The sequence below is a fragment of the Staurois parvus genome, unplaced genomic scaffold (assembly GCF_062004578.1).
Source record: "Staurois parvus isolate SC_StPar_1 unplaced genomic scaffold, SC_StPar_1.0 ptg000287l, whole genome shotgun sequence".
In the NCBI taxonomy this organism is placed as follows: domain Eukaryota; kingdom Metazoa; phylum Chordata; class Amphibia; order Anura; family Ranidae; genus Staurois; species Staurois parvus.
The window spans coordinates 32,958,108-32,976,172 of record NW_028318083.1 but is presented as its reverse complement, the minus strand read 5'-3'; positions in this window follow the sequence as shown (position 1 = coordinate 32,976,172).

Genomic DNA, 18,065 nt, shown 5'->3' with positions numbered 1-18,065 from the left:
ACCTGAAAGTGGCACATGGCATGACACACTGTGGACCTGGCAGCAGCATGAGGAGGCGGTACAGGGGCCCATGGCAGATTAGGGGCCTGGCAGCAGCAATGGGAGGCCCGTAATCTGCCAGCACCCTATGACAAAAAATGGAACACACCAGCAGTGTGAGGAGACCTGAAAGTGGCACATGGCAGAGTGTGGCGATGGAGACAGCAGCAATGGGAGGCCGTACAGGGACCCATGAGACACTGTGGACCTGGCAGCAGCATGAGGAGGCGGTACAGGGGCCCATGGCAGATTAGGGGCCTGGCAGCAGCAATGGGAGGCCCGTAATCTGCCAGCACTCTATGACAAAATGGAACACACCAGCAGTGTGAGGAGACCTGAAAGTGGCACATGGCATGACACACTGTGGACCTGGCAGCAGCATGAGGAGGCGGTACAGGGGCCCATGGCAGATTAGGGGCCTGGCAGCAGCAATGGGAGGCCCGTAATCTGCCAGCACCCTATGACAAAAAATGGAACACACCAGCAGTGTGAGGAGACCTGAAAGTGGCACATGGCAGAGTGTGGAGATGGAGACGGCAGCAATGGGAGGCCGTACAGGGACCCATGAGAGACTCTGGACCTGGCAGCAGCATGAGGAGGCGGTACAGGGGCCCACGGCAGATTACGGGCCTGGCAGCAGCAATGGGAGACCTGTAATCTGCCAGCACCCTATGACAAAAAATGGAACACACCAGCAGTGTGTGAGGAGACCTGAAAGTGGCACATGGCAGAGTGTGGCGATGGAGACAGCAGCAATGGGAGGCCGTACAGGGACCCATGAGACACTGTGGACCTGGCAGCAGCATGAGGAGGCGGTACAGGGGCCCATGGCAGATTAGGGGCCTGGCAGCAGCAATGGGAGGCCCGTAATCTGCCAGCACTCTATGACAAAATGGAACACACCAGCAGTGTGAGGAGAACTGAAAGTGGCACATGGCATGACACACTGTGGACCTGGCAGCAGCATGAGGAGGCGGTACAGGGGCCCATGGCAGATTAGGGGCCTGGCAGCAGCAATGGGAGGCCCGTAATCTGCCAGCACCCTATGACAAAAAATGGAACACACCAGCAGTGTGAGGAGACCTGAAAGTGGCACATGGCAGAGTGTGGCGATGGAGACAGCAGCAATGGGAGGCCCTACAGGGACCCATGAGAGACTCTGGACCTGGCAGCAGCATGAGGAGGCGGTACGGGGGCCCATGGCAGATTACGGGCCTGGCAGCAGCAATGGGAGGCCCGTAATCTGCCAGCACCCTATGACAAAAAATGGAACACACCAGCAGTGTGAGGAGACCTGAAAGTGGCACATGGCAGAGTGTGGCGATGGAGACAGCAGCAATGGGAGGCCGTACAGGGACCCATGAGAGACTCTGGACCTGGCAGCAGCATGAGGAGGTGGTACAGGGGCCCACGGCAGATTACGGGCCTGGCAGCAGCAATGGGAGGCCCGTAATCTGCCAGCACTCTATGACAAAAAATGGAACACACCAGCAGTGTGTGAGGAGACCTGAAAGTGGCACATGGCAGAGTGTGGCGATGGAGACAGCAGCAAAGGGAGGCCATACAGGGACCCATGAGACACTGTGGACCTGGCAGCAGCATGAGGAGGCGGTACAGGGGCCCATGGCAGATTAGGGGCCTGGCAGCAGCAATGGGAGGTCCGTAATCTGCCAGCACTCTATGACAAAATGGAACACACCAGCAGTGTGAGGAGACCTGAAAGTGGCACATGGCATGACACACTGTGGACCTGGCAGCAGCATGAGGAGGCGGTACAGGGGCCCATGGCAGATTAGGGGCCTGGCAGCAGCTATGGGAGGCCCGTAATCTGCCAGCACCCTATGACAAAAAATGGAACACACCAGCAGTGTGTGAGGAGACCTGAAAGTGGCACATGGCAGAGTGTGGCGATGGAGACAGCAGCAATGGGAGGCCGTACAGGGACCCATGAGAGACTCTGGACCTGGCAGCAGCATGAGGAGGCGGTACAGGGGCCCACGGCAGATTACGGGCCTGGCAGTAGCAATGGGAGGCCCGTAATCTGCCAGCACCCTATGACAAAAAATGGAACACACCAGCAGTGTGTGAGGAGACCTGAAAGTGGCACATGGCAGAGTGTGGCGATAGAGACAGCAGCAATGGGAGGCCGTACAGGGACCCATGAGACACTGTGGACCTGGCAGCAGCATGAGGAGGCGGTACAGGGGCCCATGGCAGATTAGGGGCCTGGCAGCAGCAATGGGAGGCCCGTAATCTGCCAGCACTCTATGACAAAATGGAACACACCAGCAGTGTGAGGAGACCTGAAAGTGGCACATGGCATGACACACTGTGGACCTGGCAGCAGCATGAGGAGGCGGTACAGGGGCCCATGGCAGATTAGGGGCCTGGCAGCAGCAATGGGAGGCCCGTAATCTGCCAGCACCCTATGACAAAAAATGGAACACACCAGCAGTGTGAGGAGACCTGAAAGTGGCACATGGCAGAGTGTGGCGATGGAGACGGCAGCAATGGGAGGCCGTACAGGGACCCATGAGAGACTCTGGACCTGGCAGCAGCATGAGGAGGCGGTACGGGGGCCCATGGCAGATTAGGGGCCTGGCAGCAGCAATGGGAGGCCCGTAATCTGCCAGCACCCTATGACAAAAAATGGAACACACCAGCAGTGTGAGGAGACCTGAAAGTGGCACATGTCAGAGTGTGGCGATGGAGACAGCAGCAATGGGAGGCTGTACAGGGACCCATGAGAGACTCTGGACCTGGCAGTAGCATGAGGAGGCGGTACGGGGGCCCATGGCAGATTACGGGCCTGGCAGCAGCAATGGGAGGCCCGTAATCTGCCAGCACCCTATGACAAAAAATGGAACACACCAGCAGTGTGTGAGGAGACCTGAAAGTGGCACATGGCAGAGTGTGGCGATGGAGACAGCAGCAATGGGAGGCCGTACAGGGACCCATGAGACACTGTGGACCTGGCAGCAGCATGAGGAGGTGGTACAGGGGCCCATGGCAGATTAGGGGTCTGGCAGCAGCAATGGGAGGCCCGTAATCTGCCAGCACTCTATGACAAAATGGAACACACCAGCAGTGTGAGGAGACCTGAAAGTGGCACATGGCATGACACACTGTGGACCTGGCAGCAGCATGAGGAGGCGGTACAGGGGCCCATGGCAGATTAGGGGCCTGGCAGCAGCTATGGGAGGCCCGTAATCTGCCAGCACCCTATGACAAAAATGGAACACACCAGCAGTGTGTGAGGAGACCTGAAAGTGGCACATGGCAGAGTGTGGCGATGGAGACAGCAGCAATAGGAGGCCGTACAGGGACCCATGAGAGACTCTGGACCTGGCAGCAGCATGAGGAGGCGGTACAGGGGCCCATGGCAGATTAGGGGCCTGGCAGCAGCTATGGGAGGCCCGTAATCTGCCAGCACCCTATGACAAAAAATGGAACACACCAGCAGTGTGTGAGGAGACCTGAAAGTGGCACATGGCAGAGTGTGGCGATGGAGACAGCAGCAATGGGAGGCCGTACAGGGACCCATGAGACACTGTGGACCTGGCAGCAGCATGAGGAGGCGGTACAGGGGCCCATGGCAGATTAGGGGCCTGGCAGCAGCAATGGGAGGCCCGTAATCTGCCAGCACTCTATGACAAAATGGAACACACCAGCAGTGTGAGGAGACCTGAAAGTGGCACATGGCATGACACACTGTGGACCTGGCAGCAGCATGAGGAGGCGGTACAGGGGCCCATGGCAGATTAGGGGCCTGGCAGCAGCTATGGGAGGCCCGTAATCTGCCAGCACCCTATGACAAAAAATGGAACACACCAGCAGTGTGTGAGGAGACCTGAAAGTGGCACATGGCAGAGTGTGGCGATGGAGACAGCAGCAATGGGAGGCCGTACAGGGACCCATGAGAGACTCTGGACCTGGCAGCAGCATGAGGAGGCGGTACAGGGGCCCACGGCAGATTACGGGCCTGGCAGCAGCAATGGGAGGCCCGTAATCTGCCAGCACCCTATGACAAAAAATGGAACACACCAGCAGTGTGTGAGGAGACCTGAAAGTGGCACATGGCAGAGTGTGGCGATGGAGACAGCAGCAATGGGAGGCCGTACAGGGACCCATGAGACACTGTGGACCTGGCAGCAGCATGAGGAGGCGGTACAGGGGCCCATGGCAGATTAGGGGCCTGGCAGCAGCAATGGGAGGCCCGTAATCTGCCAGCACTCTATGACAAAATGGAACACACCAGCAGTGTGAGGAGACCTGAAAGTGGCACATGGCATGACACACTGTGGACCTGGCAGCAGCATGAGGAGGCGGTAAAGGGGCCCATGGCAGATTTGGGGCCTGGCAGCAGCAATGGGAGGCCCGTAATCTGCCAGCACCCTATGACAAAAAATGGAACACACCAGCAGTGTGAGGAGACCTGAAAGTGGCACATGGCAGAGTGTGGCGATGGAGACGGCAGCAATGGGAGGCCGTACAGGGACCCATGAGAGACTCTGGACCTGGCAGCAGCATGAGGAGGCGGTACGGGGGCCCATGGCAGATTAGGGGCCTGGCAGCAGCTATGGGAGGCCCGTAATCTGCCAGCACCCTATGACAAAAAATGGAACACACCAGCAGTGTGTGAGGAGACCTGAAAGTGGCACATGGCAGAGTGTGGCGATGGAGACAGCAGCAATGGGAGGCCGTACAGGGACCCATGAGACACTGTGGACCTGGCAGCAGCATGAGGAGGCGGTACAGGGGCCCATGGCAGATTAGGGGCCTGGCAGCAGCAATGGGAGGCCCGTAATCTGCCAGCACTCTATGACAAAATGGAACACACCAGCAGTGTGAGGAGACCTGAAAGTGGCACATGGCAGAGTGTGGCGATAGAGACAGCAGCAATGGGAGGCCGTACAGGGACCCATGAGACACTGTGGTCCTGGCAGCAGCATGAGGAGGCGGTACAGGGGCCCATGGCAGATTAGGGGCCTGGCAGCAGCAATGGGAGGCCCGTAATCTGCCAGCACTCTATGACAAAATGGAACACACCAGCAGTGTGAGGAGACCTGAAAGTGGCACATGGCATGACACACTGTGGACCTGGCAGCAGCATGAGGAGGCGGTACAGGGGCCCATGGCAGATTAGGGGCCTGGCAGCAGCAATGGGAGGCCCGTAATCTGCCAGCACCCTATGACAAAAAATGGAACACACCAGCAGTGTGAGGAGACCTGAAAGTGGCACATGGCAGAGTGTGGCGATGGAGACAGCAGCAATGGGAGGCCGTACAGGGACCCATGAGAGACTCTGGACCTGGCAGCAGCATGAGGAGGCGGTACGGGGGCCCATGGCAGATTAGGGGCCTGGCAGCAGCTATGGGAGGCCCGTAATCTGCCAGCACCCTATGACAAAAAATGGAACACACCAGCAGTGTGTGAGGAGACCTGAAAGTGGCACATGGCAGAGTGTGGCGATGGAGACAGCAGCAATGGGAGGCCGTACAGGGACCCATGAGACACTGTGGACCTGGCAGCAGCATGAGGAGGCGGTACAGGGGCCCATGGCAGATTAGGGGCCTGGCAGCAGCAATGGGAGGCCCGTAATCTGCCAGCACTCTATGACAAAATGGAACACACCAGCAGTGTGAGGAGACCTGAAAGTGGCACATGGCATGACACACTGTGGACCTGGCAGCAGCATGAGGAGGCGGTACAGGGGCCCATGGCAGATTAGGGGCCTGGCAGCAGCAATGGAAGGCCCGTAATCTGCCAGCACCCTATGACAAAAAATGGAACACACCAGCAGTGTGAGGAGACCTGAAAGTGGCACATGTTTGGGGCATGATTCATGGCAGATTTAGTCAGTTGTGTCAGGAACTGGTGGTTTGAAATCCAGACTAATCCACGCCTGATTAATTTTCACAAACGTGAGTCTCTCCACACTTTGGGTGGACAGTCGTGTCCTCCGCGGAGTTACAATACCTCCTGCCGCACTAAACACGCGCTCAGATGCCACGCTACTGGCCGGCCATGACAGCCTTTCAAGGGCAAATTCAGCTAGTTGGGGCCAAAGGTCAAGTTTCGTTGCCCAGTAGTCAAGGGGATTGTCTACCTCGGTTGGCAGGGTGCTGTCCAAGTAGGCCCAAGCCTGTTGTTTGAGGTCCTGCTCCAGGTCCACCTGATGCTGCTGCTGCTGCGGCTGGTTAGTAGTTTCCTCACTGCGCTGGTGAAGAAAACTACTCATCATCGACTGCAGACTGAGGCAGCCGCTGCTGGTGGAGCTGCCACTGCTCCTACCACCCCACCCCTCCCCTGCTGCCATGGCAGCGGAACGCGAGCGCACAGGGCCCACAGTGTCTGAGGATGGACGTTGGCGCAGAAAGGCAGAGACCAACCGACTACATAGGTGGTTTTTATAGTACGTTATTTTGGCCTCCCTCTCAGCAGGTGTGAAAAAGGCCACCATTTTTGAACGGTAGCGAGGGTCCAACAAGGTGGACAGCCAAAAGTCATCCCTCTGTCTGATGGTTATTATTCGGCTGTCGCTACGCAAGCAACCGAGCATGCTATGGGCCATTTGTGCCAAGGAATGCGAGGGACTCCCTGCCTCCATCTCCACAGCATACTGCCACGGTGCGTCTGGGTCCTCTGTCTCCTCCTCCTCCTCCTCTACCAGATGCTCCTGCTCCTCCACTCCTGTCCGCTGAGTGGAAAAACCACCCATTTCACTCAATAATTCCTGAGCACAAATGTCCTCCTCTACCTCCTCCTCTTCTTCCTGTCCTGCCCCCACAGGGGTCATGTGGCGTTGAGATCTGTGCGCCACGTCTACCGCACCCTGACCAGCCATTGTTAATAGCATTTGTTCCAGGACGTGCAACAGAGGAATGACGTCGTTCATCCCATAGTCCTGCCGACTCACAAATAGCGTGGCTCCTCAAAGGGCCTGAGCAAGCGGCAGGTGTCACGCATGAGCTGCCAATGGCTGACATCGAAGTTACACAGGGGAGTACCTTTATCCGCTTGTAACATCAGGAAATCGGTGATGGCCTTTCGCTGTTCGTAAAGGCGGTCTAACATGTGTAGGGTTGAATTCCACCTTGTTGCAACGTCGCAGATCAGGCGATGCTGTGGAATTCCGTTCTGCCGCTGCAGCTCAAGGAGGGTGTGCTTTGCGGTGTAGGAATGGCTGAAATGCATGCAAAGTTTACGTGACATTTTAAGGATGTCTTGCAGTGGGATGGTGGATTTTAGGAACCGCTTGACAACCAGATTGAACACGTGAGCCATGCATGGCGCATGGCACAACCTTCCTTGACGCAGAGCAGACACCATGTTCTTTCCGTTGTCGGTCAACATGGTTCCGATTTTCAGTTTGCGCGGAGACAGCCATCTGTCGATTTCTCTGTTCATTACACTCAGAAGTTCCTCCCCTGTGTGACTACGTTCGCCAAGGCATACCAGGTGCAGCACAGCGTGACACCGTTGCGCCCTGCACATGTGATATGCCGGTCGGGTAATGGGACTTGGCACGGGGGTGGCGGTTGAGGACACAAAGGAAGAAGAGGTGGTAGAGGCGGACATCTTTTGTGGACCAAGGACGTGCAAACGTGGAGGCAAAAGCGGCGTGACCTGTCCAAGTTGCTGGTGCGGCTGTGACGGCACCACGTTCACCCAGTGGGCCGTAAATGACATGTACTGTCCCTGACCGTAGTTACAGCTCCACACGTCGGCGCTGCCGTGCACTTTGGCAGAGACCGACATGCTCAAAGACTGGCCAACCATCTCTTCTACATGTGAATGCAGGGCTGGCACTGCCTTTTTGGCGAAGAAATGACGGCTTGGCACTCTCCACCGCGGCGCGGCACAAGCCATCATTTCTCGGAAAGGTGCTGAGTCCACCACTTGGAAAGGGAGGGACTGCAGCACCAGCAACTTGGACAGGAGGACGTTCAGCTTTTGCACCGTCGGGTGCGTGCTCGCAAACTGCTGTCTCTTGGAAACGGATTCCAAGAAAGACTGCTGACGGAATCCGTGAAGAGGAGTAGCAGGAGAAGGAGCATCTGAACGAGCGGAAGATGCCAACGAGTGACAACTCCCCTCAGCAGAGGTGTTGGAGCCTTGACTGGCTGATAGAGGGCGATTGACGTCGGGTGACGGAGCAAGTAACGGAGCGGGTGATGGAGCGGGGGCTGGGGCAGGCAGAACCGCCGTATCTTTATCACGGTTTTCCCAGGCCACCAAATGGCGACGCTACATATGCTGCCGCAACGCTGTAGTCCCAACATGGGCCCCCTGGCCACGCTTGACTTTCTGGCCACATAGTCGACATACGGCTACGTTTACTTCCTCGGGCGGCTTGACGAAAAATTGCCACACCGCCGAGTAGGAAACTTTGCCCCCGATACTCCTCACTGGCTGACTGCTACTTCCTCCGTGCACACCGGCACCACTACTGGCCGTGGTGGTAGGCTGCAGTGGAGCTGGTGCTCTACTCCGTGGCCGTTTGCCTCCACTGACACTGCTGCGACCCTGCTGCCTCCTGGGCAACCCACCGACTGTTTTGCTCGCTGCCAAGCTGCCACCCTCTTCTCCTGATGATGCGGAAGCAATAGCCTCATGACGACGAGGCTGCCAAGTGCGATCAGCCTCATCATCATCAATTAAGGTCTCCGCCTCACTACTAGCCCCCTCGGCTGCGTGTGGGTCAGGAGACAGACCTGTCTCTAGACCGGCTACCGAGCCACTCTCCTCGCCACTACTTCTTCGCCTGGCTGCTGAAGAGGCGGATGTCTCCCCCCGTTCCTGACCGCCCTCTGTTAGCTCTTCCTCACTGTACAGTGGGGCTGAGCCCACAGCATGCGATACTTCGCTTGGTGAGGGAACACCAAAGGACAGGGGCAGGTCGAGCACACGTGACTTCAGTGGGCTTGCTCCCGGGCCATGCCAACTAATGGTTGTGTCTGACGTACCCACCGACCGTTGGCTGTAGGTGTCAGAGGTGACCTGGGAAGAGGAAGACGACCGAGCCAACCAATCGATGACGGCAGGGTTGTCGGTGGAGACACGACCGCTGGATGACACCGGGAGCAATGGCCTCTGGCTGCGACTAGTGCTGCCTCGACCCCTTCCTCTGCTGCCACGTCTGCTCGCTCCTAAAACATTGCCTCCTCTGCCACTCCTCTGCATGTTGTCTGACATACTCTTTAATTCAACGATTATGTGTCCCTGAGTAACAATTCTGTGTCCCTGAGTAACAATTCTGTGTCTGTCCCTGAGTAACAATTCTGTGTCCCTGAGTAACAATTCTGTGTCCCTCAGTAACAATTCTGTGTCCCTCAGTAACAATTCTGTGTCCCTGAGTAACAATTCTGTGTCCCTCAGTAACAATTCTGTGTCTGTCCCTGAGTAACAATTCTGTGTCTGTCCCTGAGTAACAATTCTGTGTCCCTCAGTAACAATTCTGTGTCCCTGAGTAACAATTCTGTGTCCCTGAGTAACAATTCTGTGTCCCTGAGTAACAATTCTGTGTCCCTCAGTAACAATTCTGTGTCCCTCAGTAACAATTCTGTGTCTGTCCCTGAGTAACAATTCTGTGTCTGTCCCTGAGTAACAATTCTGTGTCCCTCAGTAACAATTCTGTGTCCCTCAGTAACAATTCTGTGTCCCTGAGTAACAATTCTGTCTGTCCCTGAGTAACAATTCTGTGTCTGTCCCTGAGTAACAATTCTGTGTCCCTCAGTAACAATTCTGTGTCCCTCAGTAACAATTCTGTGTCCCTGAGTAACAATTCTGTGTCCCTCAGTAATAATTCTGTGTCCCTCAGTAACAATTCTGTGGCTGTCCCTGAGTAACAATTCTGTGTCTGTCCCTGAGTAACAATTCTGTGTCCCTCAGTAACAATTCTGTGTCCCTCAGTAACAATTCTGTGTCCCTGAGTAACAATTCTGTGTCTGTCCCTGAGTAACAATTCTGTGTCTGTCCCTGAGTAACAATTCTGTGTCCCTGAGTAACAATTCTGTGTCCCTGAGTAACAATTCTGTGTCCCTCAGTAACAATTCTGTGTCCCTCAGTAACAATTCTGTGTCCCTGAGTAACAATTCTGTGTCCCTCAGTAACAATTCTGTGTCCCTCAGTAACAATTCTGTGTCCCTGAGTAACAATTCTGTGTCCCTCATTAACAATTCTGTGTCTGTCCCTGAGTAACAATTCTGTGTCTGTCCCTGAGTAACAATTCTGTGTCCCTCAGTAACAATTCTGTGTCCCTTAGTAACAATTCTGTGTCCCTGAGTAACAATTCTGTGTCTGTCCCTGAGTAACAATTCTGTGTCTGTCCCTGAGTAACAATTCTGTGTCCCTCAGTAACAATTCTGTGTCCCTGAGTAACAATTCTGTGTCCCTCAGTAACAATTCTGTGTCCCTCAGTAACAATTCTGTGTCCCTGAGTAACAATTCTGTGTCTGTCCCTGAGTAACAATTCTGTGTCCCTAAGTAACGTTTCTGTGGCCCTAAGTAACGGTTCTGTGTCCCTGCGTAACAATTCTGTGTCTGTCCCTGAGTAACAATTCTGTGTCTGTCCCTGAGTAACAATTCTGTGTCTGTCCCTGAGTAACAATTCTGTGTCTGTCCCTGAGTAACAATTCTGTGTCCCTCAGTAACAATTCTGTGTCTGTCCCTGAGTAACAATTCTGTGTCCCTAAGTAACTTTTCTGTGGCCCTAAGTAATGGTTCTGTGTCCCTCAGTAACAATTCTGTGTCCCTCAGTAACAATTCTGTGTCTGTCCCTGAGTAACAATTCTGTGTCCCTAAGTAACGTTTCTGTGGCCCGAAGTAACGGTTCTGTGTCCCTCAGTAACAATTCTGTGTCCCTCAGTAACAATTCTGTGTCTGTCCCTGAGTAACAATTCTGTGTCCCTAAGTAACGTTTCTGTGGCCCTAAGTAACGGTTCTGTGGCCCTAAGTAACGTTTCTGTGGCCCTAAGTAACGGTTCTGTGTCCCTCAGTAACAATTCTGTGTCCCTCAGTAACAATTCTGTGTCTGTCCCTGAGTAACAATTCTGTGTCCCTAAGTAACGTTTCTGTGGCCCTAAGTAACGGTTCTGTGGCCCTCAGTAACAATTCTGTGTCCCTCAGTAACAATTCTGTGTCTTTCCCTAAGTAACAATTCTGTGGCCCTAAGTAACGTTTCTGTGGCCCTAAGTAACGTTTCTGTGGCCCTAAGTAACGATTCTGTAGCCCTAAGTAACGTTTCTGTGGCCCTAAGTAACGTTTCTGTGGCCCTAAGTAAAGGTTCTGTGTCCCTCAGTAACAATTCTGTGTCCCTCAGTAACAATTCTGTGTCTGTCCCTGAGTAACAATTCTGTGTCCCTAAGTAACGTTTCTGTGGCCCTAAGTAACGGTTCTGTGGCCCTCAGTAACAATTCTGTGTCCCTCAGTAACAATTCTGTGTCTGTCCCTAAGTAACAATTCTGTGTCCCTAAGTAACGTTTCTGTGGCCCTAAGTAACGTTTCTGTGGCCCTAAGTAACGATTCTGTGGCCCTAAGTAACGTTTCTGTAGCCCTAAGTAACGTTTCTGTGGCCCTAAGTAACGTTTCTGTGGCCCTAAGTAACGTTTCTGTGGCCCTAAGTAATGTTTCTGTGGCCCTAAGTAACGGTTCTGTGTCCCTCAGTAACAATTCTGTGTCCCTCAGTAACAATTCTGTGTCTGTCCCTGAGTAACAATTCTGTGTCCCTAAGTAACGTTTCTGTGGCCCTAAGTAACGGTTCTGTGTCCCTCAGTAACAATTCTGTGTCCCTCAGTAACAATTCTGTGTCTGTCCCTGAGTAACAATTCTGTGTCCCTAAGTAACGTTTCTGTGTCCCTAAGTAACGGTTCTGTGTCCCTCAGTAACAATTCTGTGTCCCTCAGTAACAATTCTGGGTCTGTCCCTGAGTAACAATTCTGTGTCCCTAAGTAACGTTTCTGTGGCCCTAAGTAACGGTTCTGTGGCCCTAAGTAACGGTTCTGTGGCCCTCAGTAACAATTCTGTGTCCCTCAGTAACAATTCTGTGTCTGTCCCTAAGTAACAATTCTGTGACCCTAAGTAACGTTTCTGTGGCCCTAAGTAACGATTCTGTGGCCCTAAGTAACGGTTCTGTGGCCCTCAGTAACAATTCTGTGTCCCTCAGTAACAATTCTGTGTCCCTCAGTAACAATTCTGTGTCTGTCCCTAAGTAACAATTCTGTGGCCCTAAGTAACGTTTCTGTGGCCCTAAGTAACGTTTCTGTGGCCCTAAGTAACGATTCTGTGGCCCTAAGTAATGTTTCTGTGGCCCTAAGTAACGTTTCTGTGGCCCTAAGTAACGATTATGTGGCCCTAAGTAACGTTTCTGTGGCCCTAAGTAACGATTCTGTGGCCCTAAGTAACGTTTCTGTGTCCCTAAGTAACGTTTCTGTGGCCCTAAGTAACGTTTCTGTGGCCCTAAGTAATGTTTCTGTGGCCCTAAGTAACGTTTCTGTGTCCCTAACTAACGTTTCTATGTCCCTAAGTAACGTTTCTGTGTCCCTAACTCTCTCCCTGAATACAGCCAGGTCTGCCTCTGTTGAATGACTGGAGGCAAATGGAGAATTCTAAAATGGCCGCCATTTATAGCTCGACCATTACACAGTGCTGGCTGGCTGGCTGCTGATTGGCTAATGCGATCACATGTCATGAATGAATGCATTATGGGTCAGCGCGCCTTGTCTGCGCGCCTTCCCAGACATCCCCGCTCCGTCGCCGCACATGTCGCCGCCATTTTAGGAAAAATTTCGATTCGCGCATCCGAAGTCTGCTAATTTTCGGATTCGTCGCGAATCGAAATTTTCCTAATATTTGATACGAATTCCACTTCGCCGAGTTCGATTCGCTCATCTCTAGTTGTTATACTTAAAAATGGCATTTTAACATACAGTTAGGTCCATATATATTTGGACAGAGGCACAATTTTTATACTTTTGCCTCTGTATGCCACCAGAATAAATTAAAATAAAACTAATCCAAATGAATTTGAAGTGCAGACTTTCAGCTTTAATTCAAGGGGTTGAACATAAATATCAAGCACAAATTTTTGGAACTGCAACCAGTTTTATACACAGTCCCTCCATTTTCAGGGCTCAAATGTAAATGGACAAATGAATATAATCATAAATAAAATGTTCATTTTTAATATTTTGTTGAGAATCCTTTACTGGCAATGACTGCCAGAAGTCTGGAACCCATGGACATTACCAAAGACTGGGTTTCCTCCTTTCTAATGCTTTGCCAGGCTCTAACTGCAGCTGTCTTCAGTTGTTCTTTGTTCATGGGTCTTTCTGCCTTTAGTTTTGCCTTCAGCAAGTGAAATGCATGCTCAATTGGGTTGAGATCAGGTGATTGACTCGGTCATTGGAGAATATTCCACTTCTTTTCCTTCAAAAGCTCCTGGGTTGCTCTTGCAGTGTGTTTTTGATCATTGTCTATATGTACTGTGAAGCGCTGTCCAATCAACTTTGCTGCATTTGGCTGAATCTGGGCTGACAGTATATCTCTAAACACTGCAGAATTCATCCGGCTGCTTCTGTCTTCTGTCACATCATCAATAAACACCAATGACCCAGCGCCACTGGAAGCCATGCATACCCATGCCATCACACTGCCTCCACCATGTTTTACAGATGACGCTGTGTGCTTTGGATCATGAGCTGTTCCAAGCCTTCTCCACAATTTTTCTTCCCATCATTCTGGTACAGATTAATCTTAGATTTATCCGTCCAAAGAACGTTTTTCCAGAACTGGTCTGGTGTTTTTAGATGTTTTTTGGCAAAGTCTAATCTGGCTTTTCTTTTCTTCAGGCTTATGAATGGTTTGCTTCCTGTGGTGAATCCTCTGATTTGCTCCTGTTTAGTCTTCTGTTGATTGCAGACTTTGACAATGATGCGCCAACCTCTTGGAGAGTGTCCTCCACTTGTCTGAATGTTGTGAATGGGTTTTTCTTCACCATAGAGAGGATCCTGCGATCATCCACCGCCATTGTCTTTTGTGGATGTCTATGCCTTTTTATGTTGTTCAGCTCACCAGTGCGTTCTTCTTTCCTCAGAATGTACCAAACTGTTGATTTGGCCACTCCTAATACTGCTGCTATCTCTCTGATGGATTTGTTTTATTTTTAAAGCCTTACAATGGCCTGTTTCACTTGCGTGGACAGCTCCTTTGAACACATGATGTAGGTTCACAGCAATAGAATCCAAATGCAAATACCATACTTAGAATCAACCCCAGACCTTTTACCTGCTTAATTGATAAAGAAATAACGAAGGAGTAGCCCAAACCTGGCCATGAAACAGCTTTTGATTCAATTGTCCAATTACTTTTGGTTCCTTGAAAAATGGTGGGGTGGCTACTCTTAAGAGCTGTAATTCATAAACCCTTCCTCCAGTTTGGATGTACATACCCAAAAATTAAACCTGAGAGTGTGCACTTTCAGCCTATATCCATTATATAACTATAACTTGAATATGTTTTGGTAAATACCTGAAAAAACTAAAATTGTGCCTGTGTCCAAATATATATGGACCTAACTGTATATGTGATTATGTCAGTGCCTTAAAAGTCCCATACACCAACCATAGATTTTTTCTTTGGATAAAACCTTTACCAACCACAAATTGGCCTAAACCATCGCAAATCTCCTACCTTGTGGTCAAATTTATTCATCTCCGGCCAACAGTTTTCTAGTGGAAAATTGTTTCCTGACTTCAACAGGTTAATTCTCTCTGTTCCTACTCTTGGCCTCCTGCTAAATTATATTTACTGAATCATGTCCAGCCATAGTGACACTTGGTGAATTGGACTTCAAAGCTTAATTACAAGAAATTGCTGAGTAGTACCATATAGTCCTTCCCAATATCTAAGTTCACCTTTTAGACAAAAATAATAAATATTAAATGCACATTTTTTTGCAGGTGCAGGAGCCTGGAAAGCGTCCACCAGCGATCAGTAGATTGCTGAGGCCATGCAGGTCTACTGCAGACTTGTAAGAATATATGCTTGCCTGTATGGGATGTACGAGCAAGCAGATATTCTGACAGGAAGCTTCAATGAACTGCCACGGTACTCCGCAGTGCTGTGGTAGTTCATTGAAAACTACAAGCTGACAGCCGCTAAGGCTGTCAGAACTTGCAGTTCATTTATTCACAAAAGTCCATGAATGAATGTTGCGCCGCTTTCAAATTTGACAGTACGGGGGGGGGGGACTTCTCTCCCTACTATCTGTCAGAGAGAGGGGCGGCGGCGGGCAGGGGGGCTGCAGCTATTGGAACATGATACATGTTCCATCCTAAAAACAGGTGGAACATGTAACATGTTCCCAAAGGTGATCTTATCTTTTAATATTGGGTTTTGACATCTGACAGTTTGAACTATTGTTATACTGGACAGCAATATGACTGCCAGGTGTTTAGGTTTAAAAGGGTTGTATAGTTGTTTTGGACATGTGGTATGTTTAGATAGTTAAATATGAAATATTGACTATGAATATTATATACTCTTTTATCCTCCCAGCAAGTGGAACTTTAGGCTGATTTTTACGATTTCCTTTATCTCTATAATCAGACAGTGAATCAGTCAGTGCAGCTCTGTTTATGTTCTGTTTGATGTTTCCATCAGACAAAGGGAGCATGACAAATTCTGTTGCGCTCTCCCTTTATATTGTTATTTATGTATATTTAAAGGAGAAGAAGGGCCAAAGCTCTTTTGGCACTACTCCTATGGGTAACAGGAGTGCAATTCTGCACTCTTTGACCCGTATTCAGCTGACCACGGGCTAACATCTGCTGTTGGCTGACCTCACGGAGCTGTTTCAGGCTCTATAGAAATCCTAACTTTAATGCTAAGATCCACCCAGATACCTAACCAGCAGCTGGCTCAGCCTCTCAGCACACTGTTGAGAGACTGAGACAGCCACTCCCTCCCCCTCCATAGCCTGGTGCTCCAGTGAGCACTGGAGGGCAGAACAGTCACCAGCTCTCTGCTTACTAAAGACCAAGAACTGAGCGATCGGCGGTCTTTGATTATTCAGTTCTTGGTCTTAGAGGAGGCAGGGGACAAATGCAGCATCAGATCGATGCTGCTTCTACCTAGGTGAGTATGTAGGTTTTTTTTTTTTAAATTCCTGAACTTCTCTTTTAATAAAAAACTACTTTCCCTTTAAAGAAACATTTTTTTTTCTGAAACATGGAGGCTGCCACATGACAGTTAGGCACCTGTACTTGTTATGGATCAGCAACTAAGACATTTTTGAAGCCAGAGAATCATCCAGTAAACTAGAATTTTGAGACATAGGTTGATCAGCAGGATTAGAAGTGGAACGGGGAGAAACAAATAGGGGGGTGGTAAAAATGGCAATGGATTCTATAGCATTTGTTAAAAAAAACTGTTAAAATGCTTTTTTAAAATTCCTATTATGTTTCAGTTTTTATTTCAGTGATTTTTATAGTGCATTGCTTCTTTCTGTTACTGATCAACTTTACGAGGTGCATAGGGGTTGTTATGGATCATGTCAGCAATACCAAAAACTCTACTGACAGATCTGCTGAGAAGTTGCATAATTACCCTGTAAAATGTTCCCTTGAACTTAGTTACCAGGCATCTTTCCAGCAGACCCTAGGTCCCTGGTTGCCAGTTAGGAAAGAGATAGGTGATTAAACAAATTTGTTTTTTGATAAATTCATTCCTTAACTAGCTTATCATCCATAATATACCTGGTAGCATTTTAGGTATTTTTTTTCTTGCATTTCTAATCCACTTATTCTTCTTGAAATGTATTCAAAGGATTTATGCTTATGAAATTATAATATACCATTGCCTAGATGCCAATGAGCTGCAGGCAAAGAAAATAATTTCCTTCAATTTACAGTTATGAGGCTGGGGGAAATGATACCTTCTTATCACCTCTTTCTTTTGTAAGTCTGTATTTTTTAAGTCCTCAGAAGCGGGAGCTGATGATGAATTCTTAAGCAGATCACACTGATAATTGTATTTCAGAACTGTCAGTTCCATGAAGACTGTCCACAAAGGTGCCTCGGCTCACTTGAGCTATTTGTGTCACTGCTTCCTATGGAACTCAACCCTTGCTAAAACCCCAAATCACTGGGGATATTGTTATAATAAGCTCCAAAAGGATTATTAGTTTAAAATAAAACATATTGGTGTCACTTGACAACAATTAAGAGGGAACTATTGATGAACTAAACTTCATTTTCTAACACAAAAACATTTGCCTGTAAGAGACGATTGTCACTTGGCTCCTAATGTCACTTGTTTGATTAATGGACCATTTGGACTTCAACGGGGAAAAATGAGTAATACAAACATAAAAAAAAATCATAAATATTGAATAAGTAAAACACAACACTGTTAACCTTGACTATATTATGTTGAATTCTATAGCCTACATTCAGCAAATACACTGCTGTGGGGATTAAAAAAAAAAACAAATCAGAGATTTTGGAGAATGTCACCTTCCCAACCTTGTCATTGTGATTAGTCTACCATGATTAATTAGTTTAGTTAGCTCTGCAATCAGGTCACAAACTGCTACCAGACTTCCTGTTTCTTACTATTGGGCTTACACCTGGTTTACCGAGGAGATTAGCTAACATAGCTGGAGGAAAAGACGGAGGTGAGAAAAGAAAAACGCATTGATGTTGATCTTAACTGCAATTTGTGCAAAGATAATGAGACTAGGTTAATGATATTTCACGCCTGATTTTAAAGTCAAGAGAATTGTTAGATCATTTTGAAGATGGCGACAATGTTGTGTGCCAGATGCTTGTTTAACTAAGAATGTGTTTAGTTTTGCAGATGGAAGGAAATAATATAAACTGTTTTATAAAGATTATGGCTCACGTTATATATGCTGTAACACCACATTTAATAGTAAACACAGACATATTTCAATCTGTATGATTGCGGCAGAGTGTCAAAACTACACTTGACAGACTTAAAAAGACCATGTTGTAAGACAATAA